We start from the raw sequence: 19512 nt of genomic DNA on the forward strand, positions 1-19512 counted from the left end.
TTCTCCATAGTAGGATTCCTCCCAAAACACCTCAGCAATGTGATAAGTAACTATTGGGCATAACTCATATCTATACTGGTAACTAGATGACATTGTGGGGCCCTGTTGTGAAAGTATTAACTCAGTCAAACCTTTGTTCTCATAGTCAAATCTACTTAAAACCAGTCTCAGGGAAAGAAATTCCTTCTCACCTGGGCCTCACTGGGTAAAAGTGCCCCACTGCTTCGCCTGCTTAGCCCAGGACTGGAAGCACAGTCTCTGGATTTTACATAGCCACAGCTTTTCACCTTGATCTAGTGCTAAGAAAAACCCTTTTATCAGTTAGCATTTGGCGAAAATGCTAAAAGGGGATCAAGCCGCCACCCGTTTTCCTCCTGCAGCTTGCGCTGGTTGCCATGGTTACCACAAACGCTGTATTCCCAGCTGCTGCAGAAGAAAGTGCACAGCAATCCCACATTTTCCCTTCCTTTTTTATACATTTATCAATTACAAACTTGTAGCTTAACTAACCACACAAATGTAGCTAACACACAACCTCCCTCTCTCCCATCTTAGAAATCATAGTACCTTCCTCTATTTACCCTTTTCAGATAAGCCCAGGCTTCACAGCCACGCCCCCTCTGAGACATAAGGAAGCAAAGAAGGGCTCACTTGGTCAATCTTGTCTGATTTCTTGCCTCTGTGGAATGCATGCCTGGTATCCTTGCTACGGCATGCAAAGAATTGCTAATTGTTTCTGTCTGGATATATAAACTGGAAATCTTGTGGGATCAAGAAAACATTGAGAGACAGGAGAGAGAGGGGGGGGGGAGAGAGAGAGAGAGAGAGAGAGAGAGAGAGAGAGAGAGAGAGAACAGACAGAGCTTGTCTCTTAAAGGGGCCTTTTGCACCTGCATACAGACTACATAGTGATGCAGCAGTCATAGGACCCTGAGCTGGCCAGGGTACTTCCTGAATGCATCCTGTCAGGTGACAGGGGGCAGGCCAGCATAATGCCTGCCTGAGTCATAACAGTAAATGGGCACAAAACTCAAATCAAGGCATTTAGGTTTGAGATGTGTTTCTCTGTACATAATCCTGACTCAGTTAAGAAGCATCAGATCACATGTACATGGTAGCTTGGCCTTGTCTCTATTCTTTCTTTCTTTCTTTTTTTTTTTTTTTTTGATTTTCGAGACAGGGTTTCCCTCTAGCTTTTGATTCCTGTCCTGGAACTAGCTCTTGTAGACCAGGCTGGCCGCGAACTCACAGAGATCCACCTGCCTCTGCCTCCCGAGTGCTGGGATTAAAGGCGTGCGCCACCACCTCCCGGCTTGTCTCTATTCTTGACCAAAGTCTTGACCAAAGTTTCTGCCTCTTGAGACAGAGACCCACATTGGAGCACCAGACAGAAATCTCAAGGTCCAAATCAGGAGCAGAAGGAGAGAGAGCACGAGCAAGGAACTCAGGACCGCGAGGGGTGCACCCACACACTGAGACAATGGGGATGTTCTATCGGGAACTCACCAAGGCCAGCTGGCCTGGGTCTGGAAAAACCTGGGATAAAACCGGATTCGCTGAACATAGCGGACAATGAGGACTACTGAGAACTCAAGAACAATGGCAATGGGTTTCTGATCCTACTGCATGTACTGGCTTTGTGGGAGCCTAGGCAGTTTGGATGCTCACCTTACTAGACCTAGATGGAGGTGGGTGGTCCTTGGACTTCCCACAGGTCAGAGAACCCTGATCACTCTTTGGGCTGATGAGGGAGGGGGACTTGATCTGGGGAGGGGGAGGGAAATGGGAGGCGGTGGCGGGGAAGAGACAGAAATCTTTAATAAATAAATAAAAAGTTTCTGCCTCTTCTTACCTTTGCCTGAGCAGAACTGCCAGACCCTGTCAGAGCCAAAGTAAAAGGAGGCAGTGAGGACAGAGAAACTGAGGGTAAGCATGCCCAGAGAAGCACCTCCCATCACTCTTGGCAGCCAGGTAAGCCATTCCTCCATCTCTACCTCCTGCATCAGGGAGCAGCTGAGCAATGACCATAAGAAGCCAATATTTTCCCCCAGAATGTTTTCAAAAGGTTCCAAAGCACTGGAACAAATTCCAGTTTTAACAACGGATTGACCAGTTCTATTGATTTTTCTCAGTTCATTTCTACTATATTTTCTTTATGTATGTGAGTAGTTTACCTGCATACATGTACCTGCACTAGATCTCCTGGAACTGTAGTCACAGGTGGTTGTGAGTTGTCATTTGGTTGCTGGGAATTAAACCTGGGGCCCTTTTTAAGAGAAAAAAGTACTCTTGACTGATGAGCTAGCCATCTCTCCAACCCAACACCCAATTCATCTCTTACTCTTGCTATCTCCCATGACAGACTCTCTTGCAGCAAGGAGTAGTCATGTGACATAATACAGACAGTAGAAGAATGTTACACAGATATTCTGAGAAATGTCTTATTTCAGTGATTAAAAAGCATATAAACAGGTAGCCTTGAGATAGATAATATTATAGGGATATAATCATCTTGTGATCATAGAGGCAAGAGAATAACAAACACCAACTTTGATGTGGCTCAGACACCAAACCACGCCAGTGACAATTAAAATGCATAAGTCTCTTCCTCTTTTTCTTTCCTGCAAAATTTTGCAGCAAATCAAAAAAGAAATTTGAATTCTATGAGGTAGGGTTTTTTTTATCATTTTAAAGAAATTATGTATTGTATTTTAACCTAAGTTCACCTGTCCCTTTAGTGATAATTGTATAGGCTTGTTTGAGACATGTGCAGACCACCAGTTCTCTGAACTGAAAAGGCTCAAAATATAAACTATTTCATGGAGATATCTTTAAAGGAAGTTGGGAGATGTTTTCTGTGCTCCAAGCAATATCACACACAATGCTGTGTGTGTAGACTGTACTTTCCTGGTGTTTTTACTTAAATGAGTCCTAAGTTGAGATTTATTTTAGCTTAAATTGGTTATATTTGGTTTCTACCCTTCTCCATCAGTCCAGATTCAGGCACTGGTGTACCCAACTTATTCACATCTTGAATTGGTCTCACTTACTCTCTGTTGGCTTTGTACTCAGATCATAACAACTTTTAAGTGAATGCTGGACTCAATAAGGTACTTAAAACTCCCTCTGTCTTACTACATTGGATGTGTCTCTAACTCCTTCTGATGTGAAGGGTTTCCCGCTGGAGTATACAGGGCATCCTTTCCCAGCCTAGAAATTGGGCTGGACCCTAACACCTTTCTTGACCAATAGAACTGAACCTATGTGACAGTGTGCAGGTTCACAAGAGAGGCCCTGGTGAGCACAAGTGTTTTTTTTTTTTTTTACCCTGTTATGCATCTGCCATTCACGACCCAAGTACCCACTGGTCCAAAACTATGAGACACACAAAATAGAGTGGAACTCAAACCTAAATTTTGATTATGATTCTGTTCCAGACTTTCTGTAATGGACTGCAAAGCAATGTAGACCTTTCACAAATCATCACTGAGTTGTGTCAGGTCACAAGGCACAACTCCTAAGATGTCCCCTGCCCAGGGAACATCAGCATCTGGAAACCTGATTCTGCAATTATCATTTCATCACTCAGCCAAAGAAATGTCTAGGATGGGAATGCAACTCAGTGTTAGAGATCTTGCCTACCATGGTGAGGCTCTGGGTATAATCCACAGATACACACACACACAAACAAACAAACAATACAGAGGAGAATGGTGTTCATCCATACATTAATTCAACCAACATGCACTGGCCATGTTCTCCACAGCAGGCACTTTCCTGGGCACAGGGAACAGAGCAAGGCAGGCTAGTTTCCACCTTCAGGGAGCTGATAGTTTAGTGTGTATATGTTTGGAAGTAAAGGAGAAGAACTCATTATATTAACAAATACAATAAATGTGGAGGTACCACCAGATTTGGTCATGGATGCCTCCCTTACAGCTACAGAACAGAGCCATGAGACTGTCTAGGAGAAAAGCATTTAAATAGAACAGTCAGTGCAAGGCTTAAGGAAAACCATGATCTTTGGAGTCAGAGGAAAAGGAATAAGAGAAAAGTAGAGGAAGGGAAGTGTGGAAATGAAAATTGGGGCCAGTTGATACAGGTCTTCTGGGAATTAGCAAGAACTTTTGAGGCTGAAAATACTGGATTCCAGACCTTGGACACACACATTGGAAATGCATGTGTGTTACAGACCTGTTCCATGCATGTCTTTATACTTCCCATCACACACACTTTGAGCTTAGATGACTGTCAGGAAAGCACGTCCCTTGAAAACTTTAAGGACCTGAGACTGGATCCCTAAAACCCATGATGAGTCAGGTATGGGGTGTGGGTCTGTCACCCAGTGATGATGGCAGATCTCTGGGAGCTTGAAGGCCATCATGAAGACCATGAAGTTCCAGGCCAGTAAGAGACCATCTCAGACAAAAGGTTAGAAAGTCCCTGAGGAGTGTCACTTAGTGTGTCCTCTGACCACTTCACATGCTCCATGCACACACACAGACTTGCACCCAAACATGCAAATACATATGATTAAAAGTTAAATGAGTAAATAAACACAAGATACTTACTGAGTGTCAAGCATAATCAGTGTTTCTAGAAACCAAGGCATTACTTTCTAAACTGACAGTCACGTGGGAGGGAGTGTGTGTTTAAATCTCTGACCTTCCCTTTCTTAGTTCAATCATGAATCAATTCATGATTGCGCTGGAAACACATAGAAACTGTGTAAACAGCACATTAAACTCAATTGCTCTCATGGGGGCCTATTTCTTATTCTACCTGGGAGGTTGAAAATACCACTTTTAATTTCTAAAATGGTATCTCACACAATCATTGCAATTATCATCCTATTCAACTCCAGAGGTAATTTAAACCATGGGTCAGTTCTCCAGCAAACAATCTATTTGTAATATGCAATTTGGGCTTGGATTGCAAAGATAAATATTATCCTCCAAACAAATTCAAGTTAAAAGTAATTCACAAATAATGGTGTGAAAAGAGCATAAACACTGTGCAGACAATATAGTTTAAAAAAGAAAATCCTTTGAAGAAATGAGAATCAATAATAATTTCAAAAGATGGTGAATGGCAGGGAGGTTCAGAGGGCAGAGCACTTGCTACCCTGACAGAGGCTCTGGGCTTGGTTCCCAGTGCTCCTATCTGTTGACCCCAAGGAGATTTGATGCTCCCTCTGGCCACTAAGGACACAGCATGCATGTGCTACACAAACAAATAAAAAGATTTAAATCTAAAAAAAAATAATGACAAGACATAAGGTAAATGTCCAGATATCATATATGTGGCCTGTAAGAGATGTAGGCATGTACTTGTGCGTTTCCAGAATGCATGTGGTGGGGGGAAGTCTAGCAAATGTCAACAAAACATTTAAACTTTATATGAAAGAACTACGGATGCTTAAACACAAAAATAACGGTTTATACTGACATGTACCCCCCCCCAAGCATCACCTTTATCTATGAATGCTATTACATGCCAGATGCTAAGAGAAATATTTCACAGAATTTGAACTCAAAGCACATAAAATGGATTATTTTTCTGTATCTTAAAACTGTGGCTGGGTACACTAGCCAACACTTTTAATCCCTGCACTCAGGAGGCAGAAAGAAGTAGATCTGTGGGTTCAAGGACAGCTTGGTCTGCATAGCAAGTTCCAGGCCAGCCAGGGTAGCATAGTAAGAACCCATCTAAAGTGTTTTTCATGAGTGTTTCATAACACACACACACACACACACACACACAGAGAGAGAGAGAGAGAGAGAGAGAGAGAGAGAGAGAGAGAGAGAGAGAGAGAAACTGAGGTGTAGAAGAAAGAGTGGTTTTCCTGTTGTGGACGGAGACTGCATTTTATTTCTCGGCTGTCCAGACCCAAATAATCACACAGAAGCTATATTAATTACAACACTGCTTGCCCAATAGCTTAGGCATATTCTTGGTTAACTCTTATATCTTAAATTAACTAGTTTCTATTAATCTGTGTATCACCACGAGGTTAAGGCTTACCAGTACCAGCATGTTACTCCTTTGGCAGTTACATGGCATCCCTTTGACTCTGCATACTCTCTCTATATATCTCTTCCAGCCTGGCTATATTCTGCCCTGCCATAGGCCAAAGTAGCTTCATTCTTCAACCAATAAAAGTAACGCATATTCAGGTCATCCCATGATGAAGAAGTCAGTGTGAGGTTGTCACATCCTAAGAGATGATTGTGTTCATGCCCTGCTGACACATTTTCCCTGGCCTCTGCTTTTCATATGCAATCAAGGTTTGCAAAGCTTTGCCTGAGATTCACACTCTCCCTGCAGGGTTTATTTCAAGCCTCTCATCCACTCCTAGCACAGATAGAACCCAGACTTTAGGAGGCCCATCCTTGTCAGAATAGGATGTCTTAACAAACTAGCTCATAGGGGCTGCATTCCCACACTGATTTTCATTTCTAGGTCAGATGAATTGTCTTCATGAAGAGAGAGAAATGCTTTGTGCCTGGTTTCAGATCTGTATTCTTTTCTTTTAAAAAATCACAATTAGTGAATAGGGCGTGCACACGCCAGGGTGTACATGCAGAAGCCAGAGGGCAGCCACGTGAGGCTGGTTCTCTGCTCTCACCTTTCTGTGGGTACAGGAAATCACATTTAGACCATCAGACTTTCACGGCAAATACTTTTATCTGCTGAGCTATCTCACCTGCTGGCCCTTGTGTTTATTTTCCTTAATTTGAGACTGAAAACACAGGAAGAAAGAAAACAGGTCATTTTTTTTACCATGCAAATATACGTGCAAAAACTCCTAAATAAACACAGAACTCACCAGTACCTACACCGTGCCATGGTTGATTTTCCTCAGTGGTATCCAAAACACACTGTTGACGCTGTGAACATGAAATGTCCCCTACAGGTTCCCGTCCTGAGGGCTTGTTTGACAGCTGGTGGGATCTGGGGGAAATGGCTGATGCTGAGACTCTGATTTAATCAATGGGTTGATCCCTATTCATAATATTCATAGTATGTCAGCAGTACAGGGAGGTGGCGAGAAACACAACATGGAGCCGCATGGAAGGAAGTAGGTCATGGGTGTGGGTAGGAGGATGCTTCCTAACTCTGCTCTCTGCTTCCTGTGCAGCACGAGATGAGCAGCGTGGCACCACCACACTCAATAGTAGCAGTAGACCCACTGGCATGGGCTGAGACCCCGGCCCTTGCCAGCCTTTGCTCCTTGAATTGCCTTCTTCAGCTATAGCAGCACCAAAGCTGGAGGTGCAGTGAGTACTCTGCTGCTGTAGCTCACAGAAAGAGCTAAAAGATAACAAAAAGACATTCCACACTACTTTAAAACAAAAGTTCTTTGTAAAAGTAACTACTTCCTTACCATGATACAATGTTTCATATTATGTACCACAAAAGTAAGGTGTTTAATTAGGAAATGAGCCAGACTTCCCTGATGTTTAGAACAAACCTGGCTGTCTGCTGACTCATCCTCTTGGAGTCTTGCACACTCCTACCCTGGCCACCATCCTCCTGCCTCCTGCCTTCTACGGCAGTCTCCACCAGCAAGCACCACCCCCAACCTTCTGCTTAATTTTTTCAAAACAAGACGTTGGTCAGAAAGTCAAAGGCAAAGAACCCGGGGTCAAGATCACTAGTCACTTAGCTGCTTCCCTGTCTGTCTGTGGTCAGCAGCAGTGACAGGTCCCTAAGGCACAGCTCTCAGGAGACAGCACTGTGGTGATGCACCTGTGAGAACTGCCAGCTCTAGCATCTGTCTTCAGGTGGGTCCCTTAGCCCTGCAACACTGCTGAAAACTGTGCCTCTGCTAAACTGCTCTGCTTCCTGCCCTGACCCTAACAAGGCATCTGCTGTCCCCACTGCTGTCCAATATAAGCCAGCAAGATGTGGCCGATGCAGTGAGCGGAGGAAGAAATGAAGGAAGAGTGCGTCGCTGTTAAAGGAAGATGGACCTGGAGAGTGGAATGAGCCGAGTAGACGCGCTCAGACTATTGCAGTGAAGAACAGGGTGGCCGCGGATGAGCAGAGACTGCTGCCGCTGTCGCAAGACACCTCGACCGAACACTGAGGGAAGAAAGGTACAGCTCCAGGTACAGTCCATCAGCGCATGGAAGTCAAAACAGCAAAACCTTTTTTTAAAATTGTTTTTATTGGGTTGGTATTTTTCTCCTTTTCCCTCCCTTTCTTTCTTATACCATGATCCCCACGCTCCCAATTTACTCAGATCTTGTCTTTTTCTACTTCCGTGTAGATTAGATCCATATAAGCCTCTCTTAGGGTCCTCATTGTTGTCTAGATTCTCTGGGATTGTGAATTGTAGGCTGATTCTCTTTGCATTATGTCTAAAAGCCTCTTATGAGTGAGTACATATAATATTTGTCTTTCTGTGTCTTGGTTACTTCTCTCGATATGATGTTTTTTAGATCCATTCATTTCCCCACAAATTTCAAGATGTCATTATTTTTTTCCTACTGTGTAAGACTCCATTGTATAAATATACCACATCTTCCTGATCCATTTTTGTTCAAGGGGCATTTAAGTTGTTTCCAGGTTCTGGCTGTGACAAACAATGTCAAAGCAGCAAAATCTTACAGCTGCTGGTCACATCACTTCCACAGTCAGGAAGCAATGGATGCAGGGGCTGCTCAGCTCCCTTTTCTGTTTATGGAGCCTGCTCACTTCAGGGAAAGCACCCATAAAGTGTTTACTGTCACACCTCAATTAACACTAAGATAAGACCCAGGCTTCCCCAAAGGTCTGTCTCCTAGGGGTTCTAGATTCTGCCAAGCGGACAATTAACTTTGGTGCTAACCTTCACAAGGAAGAAGACACAGAACAAATGAGGGGATCGGATAATGAGCAGGGAATGAGGGAGTGAGCGCCAAGTGAGAGATGGCGCAGAGGAACTAGGAACCAAGTTTTGTCAGAATTCTTGTGCCTCATTTGGCCTCAGCTGGCTAGGATGACTCACCAAGGACAAGACTAGACCAGTTGAGTTGAGGGACAAGAGGAGAGTCCTCGGAAGCAGATGTGATTTACATATCCAAGAATTCCAAGTTTGCAGAATGAACTAGAGAAAAATTACGAGTGAAAAACAACTGTCTAGAATTATACATTTGATTGACCAAACTCAGAGCTTCCTTCTGTATCAGCACCCTCACAACACTCTAGGGCCAGTCAAATCTGGCCTGTTGTCTGTTCTGTAAATAAAGTTTTATCGAAGCACAGCTATGTCCATCTGTTTAACAATGGTCTGTGGCTCTTGTGCCTTGCAACACCAGAGCTGGGTAACTGAAGCAGAAGCTGTATCATCACTGTCACCCCGACTGTGGGGTGTGTGTGTTTGCTTTCTCCTTAGAGTATTCTTCAGTGATAGAGTAGTCTCGGTTATATATACAGCACTGAGGAAAAACAGATGATGGATAGATGATTGATTTATTTATTGATTGGTGGCAGGTAATCAGATAGACAGATGCTAGAAGAATAAACACATGGGAAACGCTCCGCAAACTGTCAACTACCTGGAACCAACTGCACGGCACGATCACGAGACTTTCCTCACCTCATGTTTCCATCCAGCACACGTCAAACTGTGATACCACCAAGATAGATAGATAGATAGATAGATAGATAGATAGATAGATAGATAGATAGATAGATGATAGATAGATGATAGATAGATAGATGATAGATAGATAGATGATAGATAGATGATAGATAGATAGATAGATAGATAGATAGATAGATAGATAGATAGATAGATAGATAGATAGGAGAGAGACAGACAGACAGACAGACAGATGATAGCCAGGTAGCATGAAAATAGAGGCAAGATATTCAGGGAAGGGAGGGAGATTTGTAGGAGGTGAGAGAAGGAAGAGGTACTAGAGAGTGAGTGAATAAAGCCCACATATTCTTAAAGGAAAATGTTTTATAACCATCACAACAAACAGTGACATATACTGTGGTAGTTTGAATGTAACTGGCCCTCATAATCTCATAGGGAATGGCACTATTAGGAAGTGTGGCTTTTTTGGAGTGAGTATGGCCTTATTAGAGGACGTGTGTTACTGTAGGGATAGGCTTTGTGGTTTCCTATGTCAGGATACACTAGTGTTTCAGTATACTTCCTGTTGCCTGCAAGATTTAGTACTCTCTGCTCCAGCACCACATCTGCCTGCACATCACCATGTTCCCCATCATGATGATAGCAGACTGTACCTCTGAGTGAGCCTCTTCAGTTAAATGTTTTCCTTTATAAGACTTGCTGTGGTCATGGTGTCTCTTCACGGCAATCAAAACCTAACTAAGGAGAAGTTGATACTAGAGACTGGAGTCTTATTGTGATAAGCCTGACCATGCTTTTGTTTGGAATAATATGGACTTTAGTACTTTGGATTTGTAAAGCAGTAGAATGCTTTAAGCACTGTTTAATGGGCCATACTAGTAGGAGCATAGGAGCATGAAAAGAGTTATTTGAACTGGTGAGGGCTTACTCAAGAGGTTTCAGAGGAGAAGAATTTTTAGTATGTTGCCTAAAAATAGTTCTTGTGATATTTTGGTGAAGAAAGCGACTGCCTTTTGCCCTTCTCTGAAGAGTCTGCCTGAGGCTAACGTGAGGAGTTTTGGATAATTCCATTGGCAGAAGAAATCTCAGGCTATGCTATTATAGACTCTCATGCAGTTAATGAAGGACAGAAAGCTACTCAAGACGTAATTGAACAAGGTGGTCATGTTCCAACCCCAGTAAGCAATAGAACTTGGCAGTTTCAGCCATGTGATTCTGGGCGTTAAAGCCAAAGCTAAGAAAAAAGTAGTTATGGAATAAAGCCATGAGGCCAGGCACGTGTCAGGGATGTCCCTGAACAGAAGCCTAGTAGAGAGGCCATTTGGTGAAGCTGTGAAGTTGAAGCCTGGGTTGCCTTGGAGAACCCAAGATGTTAGAGATGACAGAGCCGTAGGATTTGCCTAGGAGAGCTGCTAACAGGGAGTGGAACCAGCTGAAAAGAAAGAAATGTGTTGCAGGAAAAAAAGATGGACTGAGTTGGAGATCTGAAGAGAGCTTTGACATCAGACATGGAGATGCAGAATTTGGAGTTTGCCCAAACGATTTTCTGTCTTGCTTTGGTCCAATATTTTTTTGATAGGTTCCCTATACTGTATTTTGGAATGGTAATGTATATCCTGTGCCATTATATGTTGGAAGTATGTAGTATACTTTTTTATTTTGATTTTATAAGGGATTACAGTTAGGAGATTGCATGAATCCCAGAAAAGACTTTGAACTATAGACTTTAAAACATTGTGATAGACTACAGATGTAATGATTGTTCTGTCTCTTTAAGAGACAAGACACGCCCACTCCCTCCCCAATCCTCTGAGGCATAATGATCTTCAGCTTCCAGCCTGAGTTCTCTCTCTTTTCCGTCTCCTCTCAGAGAGCCAGCTCCTCTCTCTCTCTTCTCTCTCCTCTCTCTCTCTCTCTCTCTCTCTCTCACTCTCTCTCTCTCTCTCTCTCTGTGTGTGTGTGTGTGTGTGTCTCCCTCTCTGCTCTTCTCCCCTCCCTTCCATAACCACTAAATAAATATCCAACCTCACTCTGCGTGGCGTGCCTACCCATCTGTCTCGCCACAAGACAACCTCACTCGCTGCCACGTGGATACCTGCCGCACCGTCTAGTGCACTGTCCCTGCCTGGGACTGGCTGCTCTTGGGACCTGCTGCCCCCTGCCTGCCACCACATGGCCTGCTGCCTGTCACCACTTGGGGACCTGCAGCATTTCTGCTGCCTGCTGCGGCCGGGGATCCTGTAGCATTTTTAATAATCCATTACAATGGATACTTTTGAAGTTGGACTAAATGAATTTTGCCTTATGATATTGTTACAAGCTTATGGAGGCCAGAAAGTAGACTGTGGTCATTTGAATGTAATTGGCCGCATAATCTCACAGGGAGTGGCACTATAGGAGGTGTGGCTTTGATGGAGGAAGTGTGTCACTGTATGGGTGAGCTTTGAGGTCTCCTATGCTCAGAATACCACCCAATGAGTCAGTCAACTTCAGGTTGCCTCTGAGTCAAGATGTAGGACTCTCAATTCCAGCACCATGTCTGCCTGCACGCTGCCATGCTCCCCACCATGATAATAACGGACTGAACCTCTGAAACTGTAAGTGAGCCACCCAATTAAATGTTTTCCTTTATAAGAGTTGCTGTGGTCATGGTGTCTCTTCACAGTTTATTGCTGTTACAGGGGTTTTATTGACCCCTAAGACATATGCCATTTTTAAGAGCCAATAAATTACCCTTTGTCTTAAGCTTTTAACTCCAATATCTGTTGCTTGGAACTGAAGTTCTTACCAATACAAGGGGTGTGAAAACACAGGGATAACAAGCTCCTAGTCACCACTACTTATTCATTTAACAGACATGTATAGGATGCAAAAAACAAACAACAGCAACAAAAATAAAACAAAACAAGCCAGCCTTGTACACAGCAAATTCTAGAAAAACACTGTTCATGGTCTTCTGTCATGTTGTATTTTTTTTAACAAAAACAATGAACTAGGCCATGTGACTAAACTAAAAACAAAAGTGTTTTGTTGTTGTTGTTTGTTTTGGCTTTTGAGACATTGTCTCTCTATGTAGTTCTGGCTGTCCTGAAATTTGCTCTGTTGACGAGGCTGGCCTCCATCTCAGATATCCACCTCTCTTGCCTCTCCAATGCTAGGATTAAACGTGTGTGTGTGCTACTACACCCAGCAGTAAATCCAGCCTAACACTAGTGGTAATACAAGTAAATCCACAAGCTTGACACACAAAATCCAAACTTGTTGGTCCCACACCACCCTGCCTTATATCTAGCCTAAGCCTTCTTCCTGTGGTCTGATGGTCTCTGACACGCCCCTGCCGTCCTCCCAGGACAGTAGCAAGGACCTTATTCTGCACATGCATTGCACCAGTGCCTCAAGGAGAAGGGGCATGGCAGCAGCTCCTGCTTACTGGTGCACAGGAACACACCTGAAGTCATCTGGCTCCATCCTCTTCTCACAGATGCTGCTTTCTCAAGCTTTCCTTCATCTGAAGATGACATGGAACTCAATCCTGTCTAGTAGACATGTTCTATGTGATTTCTGGGATTTGCCTACTAAAAGGAAGTGCTTGAGCTGGGAGAAGCAGCCTTTCAACTTTCCTGTTGTAAAGAATGCAAATGAAATGTCTGGCGCTCTGGGAGCCATCTTGGACCTGGTGCTCTGGGAGCCATCTTGGACTTGGTGCTCTGGGAGCCATCTTGGACCATCTCATGATCTTGAGAATGGAAGCCATGGAATGGGCATGTAAATTGGAAGATATAAAGTCCCAAACAGTTTTTTTCTGTTATGGACACACCAGCTCTGACTGACTACCCCTGGGGTGTGTGTGTGTGTGTGTGCCTCTGAATGTGTCTGTATGTGTGCCTCTGAATGTGTCTGTGTGTACCACTCTATGTACTGCTGAGCCACCATGTGAGGAGAAAGTAATTTCTGATACTTGTGAAAAAAATACAATTTTAGTTTCAAAATTTGCTAATTGCCTCTTCTGCCTCAGTATTAGACCAGAGACTTGGGTGTCCCTGCAAGTGCCTTCTTTAGGTCCTCATTGCTAGAGCCCCAAGTCTCTTCTGAATTTATTATTTAAAATTTTTATACACTAGGCTATGATCATGTTCTTTTCTGTCCTCCAGTCTCTTAATGAATTAAAGGTTTTACAGGAACAGTGAAGAGAAACTATAGATCTTACCTGAGGAAAAGAAAAAGGAGGAAGAGGAGGGGAAGGGAAGGAGGAGAGTCTCAAGGGCTTGAGCCAGCAGGGCAGGGTGGCACACACCTCACATCCCAGCTTTTGGGAGGCTGAAGCAGGATGATCAGAAGTTTGAAGTCAGCCTGAGCTGCATGGTGAAAGCCCATCTCAGAAACAGCAAGAATTGGGGAGGTGGCTCAGTGGTAGAGCACTGGGCTAGCACACAGGAGGTCCTGGGTTCAAGCCCCATTGAAAACATGGGTGTTTCTCTCCCTTTCTCCCCAGCAACAATCTCTACAAGATGATCTTCCTATTTCCTTCTCATAGCACAGAGAAGGACCCTGAAAGCCATGAAGTCAGCCGGAGTGGGAGTGGTGCTCAAAGCCTTGCTGTGAAGAAAAACTGTAGTCAAGTTGCCCTTTGAAGGAAGGAAAATAATGAAAGCAAGTGAGCACAGGCTAAGAAAACTAAAACGGATAATCCTCCTGAAATGGAATGATTAAATATGCTTACACACTTGGGATTCTGTTCTCTGGCCCCAGGCCTTTGTGCGTAATGATTTATTCTTGTTTGAGAAAATGCGTGATTGTTTGGCAGTGTTTTAAATGACTAAGAAGGGAAGCTACAGGCCTACAGAGGAGAGCAAGTAGCATCATATTTTATCGAGAATCAGGCCTGACTTAAAAGTCAGACAAAGCTTCTAATCAGAACATGAAATAGGGAGTAAGCTTGGAAACAATATTAATCATTAATAGAGAGTACTTAAGACTATGAATTCTTCAAGGGATTCAGAGGAGCTTCGGGAAATTTTAAGGTCACACTGAAAGACTACATATCTTCTTTATGTGTGATAGAAAGAGTGTGTATCCGTGGACTGCACAAGGGTGGGAGTCAGAGGAAGCTTTCCGGAGTCCGTTCCCTCCTTCCACCACGGGGGTTCTGGGGATCGAACCCCTTTCATCAGGCTGGCAGCAAGCACTTTACCTGCTAAGCCATTTTGTCAGCCCCATCAAACCATTTTAAATAAATATTTAAATAGTTCCAGGCTCAAGATGTTGTAAAGGAAGAAACACGAGTTGAATGGGTTCCTCTGTGAACAGCTCCGGCAAACACGGCACATCACAGGTCACTCATTTCGCAGGACAGGGACCTTCACCTGTGGCTCCAGTCAATGCCAAGACACTGAGGCTGTAGTCCTGAGGCTCAAGTTTTCTTTGCCATTTAGTGTTTACATATGGTTAGAGGCTATCTTCTCTAGTGAAGTGCCATGGCTCATGGCCTTACCGTGGCTTAATTCTCAAATCAGTCTCAACAGGTTTTAAAAGCTGAACCAAGTTTAAATCTGTGCTGGCTGGTTTTGTCAACTTGGCACAAGCTGGAGTCATCAGAAAGGAGGGAGCCCCAGTTGAGAAGATACATTGGGCTGTAGGCAAGACTGTGGGGCATTTTCTTAATTAGTGATTGGTGGGGGAGGGCCCTAGCCCATGAATGAGAATGGCCCAGAAACACAGATTTAGGTCACTCCAAATTCCATGGGGTAATAGAGCAGCAATTTTTAAAGGTTTTATAGGAATGAAACAAAGGAGAACATAAACCAACACACTTCTCAAATACATCGGTAGAAATATCAGGCAGGCTTGTCAAAGACACGTGGGGAAGGCTCAGTGTGGCCATTGGGGCTACATGATGCTATCTGATGCTTTGAGTTGGTGAGAGCTGTTCCAAGGGATTTACTTAATGGTCACAAAATGTTAGTTCATGCACAGAAAATGGCAATAAATGACTGTTGAGAGGTCTAAAGATGACCCAAGATAATTAGACTCTTGGGGTTGGAACGTCCTGGATGGTCCACATGACTGAGGTTCTGCTCTGCCTGTCCATCAACCTTCAGGGGGTTCCAGGGACTGTCGTCCACAGAAGCTTCATCATAGAGAACCCTTTCAATTAACCTTCCATATCTTATATACGCTAATAGACCCCCAAGGTCACTTGCATCTGGGGGTACGAGAGAGAGTGACCCTCCCCTCCATCACTCTATTGTGACAACAGCTCTGTCACCATGGCCATATTTCTACATGTCACCATACTGTTCAGCCCAAACAGCTGCCATGGCCATCAGGTTAAGGTAATCTGCTCCAAGATGGCACTTTGTGCCCAGTGGGGAAGCCCTACTCAGCATCTAGAGAGTCCACTCAGAAAGGACAGAGCAGGATGCAGGCCAACCTGGAAATATCATCCCCTTTCCAATCTGCAGGACATAAACACCCTTCCATCACACTTGTTTGTGCCTGGCTCAGCAATGCTCAAAGCAGCAGAAAGAGGGAAAGGGTGCAAGAGGGCAGGAAGGAAAAGTCATTCGAAGTTCAAATCTATACTTGAGAAACCTAAATAATCTGAGTAAATGGCACAAGCCAATCTTTGTCATCTAAAAATAACTCCATCCCAAGCGTTGGCTTCACACTGTGGCTCTCACAGAGTGGTAACCACAAAAGCAGCATTGCCCAAGAAAATCTACTGGAGATGCAAATCCCAGGCCTCACTCCAGTTGTTCTAAACCCAATTTTTTGGGTGCATCCCAGAAACCTGGATTCCAACCCCTCCTGGAAGTCCTGATGTCCCTTAAATCCAAGAAAGACTTGAGTTTGACTGAATAGTAGCACCACCGCCACCATAGCCACCTCCATAGCTGCCATAGCCGCCGCCATAGCCTCCACCGTAGCCTGTGTTTGTCATTAGCTCTGTTGCCATGGAGACAGGATACTTGACATAAAAACTTAGGCAAAGGAAAGCTATCTTTCAGCTCACAGTTCCAGAGGGCTCCATTCATCATGGCAGAGCAGAGAAGCTCACATCATGGTATCTAGAGTAGTAGATTGTTAATAAGGATCTAGTTCCCAAGGGCACACCCCAAGGACTTTACTCTTTCACCATTCCAACTATGGAGTAGTCTATTCACACCTGAATCCATCAGTACATCAGTCATCCTTTTGATCTATCACAGACACACCCAGGTTTGTGCTTCACTAAAGTCCTAGGCTATTCTATCCAATCAAGTTGACAGTAACAGTCAAACTACATACATGTGAAAAATCCACTACACCTCCATAAGGCTGAATATCTAGATTGCCTAAAATACAGATGGGGAGTCCTCTGCAAGGCTGGAAATAATGTAAAAGGAAAAAAAGCACTGAGAGACTGTCACAGACCTGAAGAACCTGAGGTTGGTGATGACTCCATGCGGTGTGGCATCACACACATGAGCAGGGACACAGACTGGATTCACAGAAACACTGGATAAATCCAAAGACAATAAGTAATTTGGTTAACCACAGCTTGACAATGTCAATTGCTTCATTTGCACAGACAGACACACCCTGGAAATGGAAGCTCTTGCTCACGGGGAAACTGGTGAGCCATGCTAGAACTCTACACTGTGTCTGCAACATCTCGGCCAACCTAAAACTACTGTGAGATGAAAGACTTATTTCAAAATAGCTATTGAGAGCTGGGTGCATTGGGAAAGTACTTGCCAAGCCAGTGTAAGGACCTGAGATCAATACCCCAGAACCCATGTTTAAAAAAAAAAAAAAGAACAGGCAGGTACAGTGGTCCAGTCTTGTGGTCTCAGCACTATGTAGGCAGAGACTGTCTAGAACCTAGACTGTCTAGAATGCATGTAGATTGTAGATGAATTAGCAAGTTTCAGATTTCTGAGGAACCATGCCTCAAGAACTAAGGTGGAGAGGGTCTGGGGAAGACACCTGACACACATATGTGCACCCACATAAACATGCACACACATACAGAATAGGGAATGTGCCACCTAACATATTACTAAGGTGTTCAGCGTTTAAAAGCCAACAAAGAACAGCTGTGGCGGGGACACTTTCATCTTGACCTGAAGATAACTTGTCTCTTCCCCATCATTGCCTTTCAACATACAGATTAGGACAGCCAAGGAGCAGAGAGAACAGCTCATTCACTGTGAACAGGAGCAGAGCAACATAGTGAATACAGTAGGTGCCGTAGATCTGCGCGTGCACTGGCACACACACACACACACACACACCACTCTGCTATCTTCTCTCCCAAGCAGAGAGCTGCACCTGCTCTCCCACACAGTCATGGCAACTTTTTAATGGCTTGAACCAAGATTTACAGTCAACAGCCACCACGTAAGTAACTGTTGTTTGCGGTTCTTATCCTCCACCGCTCCTTGAGTGTCAAGGCTCTCAGCTGGCTGTGTTGTTTTAAGTATTAGATTTTTTTCTTGTACAGCATCATCTGTTCAGCTGCAGCTCCTCCCCTGCGGCCTTCTTTTGTTGGGGACAGATAGCAAAGCAATGCCAGAAAAATCCTCAGCGTCATGTAGCTGGAATTAAGGCACTTAGCTCACATTTGATGATCTGTCGTCTCCACAGTAAGGGCACCTTTCCTTGTTCCTTCCCTGCTCACCTGTGGCCTCGTTTTGTGGTATGTGTAGATGTTGGAATTGAATGTGTCTGGTTTTGCTGTCCCCTCTGAGCCTAGCTGGGGAAACAGAGGCCTCGGTCTAAAGGCAGGGTCTCCCTTGTGCGTGTGTGTTGCATGCACTTATCTCTGTTTCTCAGCTGTACTCCTTCCTAGGTGGACTCACTGAATAAATCCAATGCCCACAGGGACATATTTATCACTGGAAGGTGACAACCAAGGCAGTACTACAGAGAAGGTGGCAGGAGGAGAGAGAGCAATGGCAATGTCAATGCTGGGAATTTGTTATGGAGACAAGGGTTTTTGTTTTGTTTTGACGCATCTGCTTTTCCCGTGCAACCTTAAAGTGAAGTTTGTACTGACAAGTAGACACTAATGTATTTATGGGTCATTAAGTATGATCTCTAGGTGCCAGCAAGAATGCTCAGGAGGTAAAAGCACGTGCCCGAAAACCTGAGCTCAATCCCAACACCCACACTGAAGAACAAGAGAACCAGTCCACTCTGGTTGCCCACCAACTCCACACTTGAACCATGGGATTGCATGCATGCTCACACCACACACACACACACACACACACACCTCCATGGATGGCCAGAAGTTGTGTGCATGTGTCTACCCACTCCGAAAGAAGTTCTGAGCAAATTCCATGAGGAATTTCTAAGCACATAGTTAGACTTGGGATTTGGCCCTGGCATTGCCATCTTTTTTAAACAGAATTTTTCTAAGCAAAATAGTCTTTTCTGACTTTAATGACACTTCCAGCCAGAAACTCAGCTTCATGCAGCTGAAAAGCACATCTCTCCTGTCTCCCCAGCAACTGGCACAAGTCAGGCCCTGAGGGCATCCCTACTGACATCCTGTGTGGAACACAACTTGAGCAAGCCATTGCTCTGTAAGGCCACCTGCTCTCTAAAAGGCTGGAACAAGTGTCGTTCCCATTTCAGACTGAAGCCACTGGAGCCCTGGGTGAGAAAACTGCACACTGCTCTTAAGGACAGACGGGGCCTCCAGGCAGCTCCCACATATCTTTCTTTGGGATGCCTGTGTTGTGCTGAGAAGCCTGCAGCTGAGCCTCCAACCAAGATGAGATCAAGGAAGGTAAATTCCCCCCACAGACTGCACAGAAAGCAAATCAACCTCTGCGCAAAGCAAGAGTCAGGAGAAGATGCAAAATGCTGGTTCAGACAAAGAAGCAAAGTGCTGGCACAAACCAGAACTTAAACATCTTGTGTGGCTGATT

The sequence above is a fragment of the Microtus pennsylvanicus genome, chromosome 11, assembly GCF_037038515.1.
Source record: "Microtus pennsylvanicus isolate mMicPen1 chromosome 11, mMicPen1.hap1, whole genome shotgun sequence".
Taxonomy (NCBI): Eukaryota; Metazoa; Chordata; class Mammalia; order Rodentia; family Cricetidae; genus Microtus; species Microtus pennsylvanicus.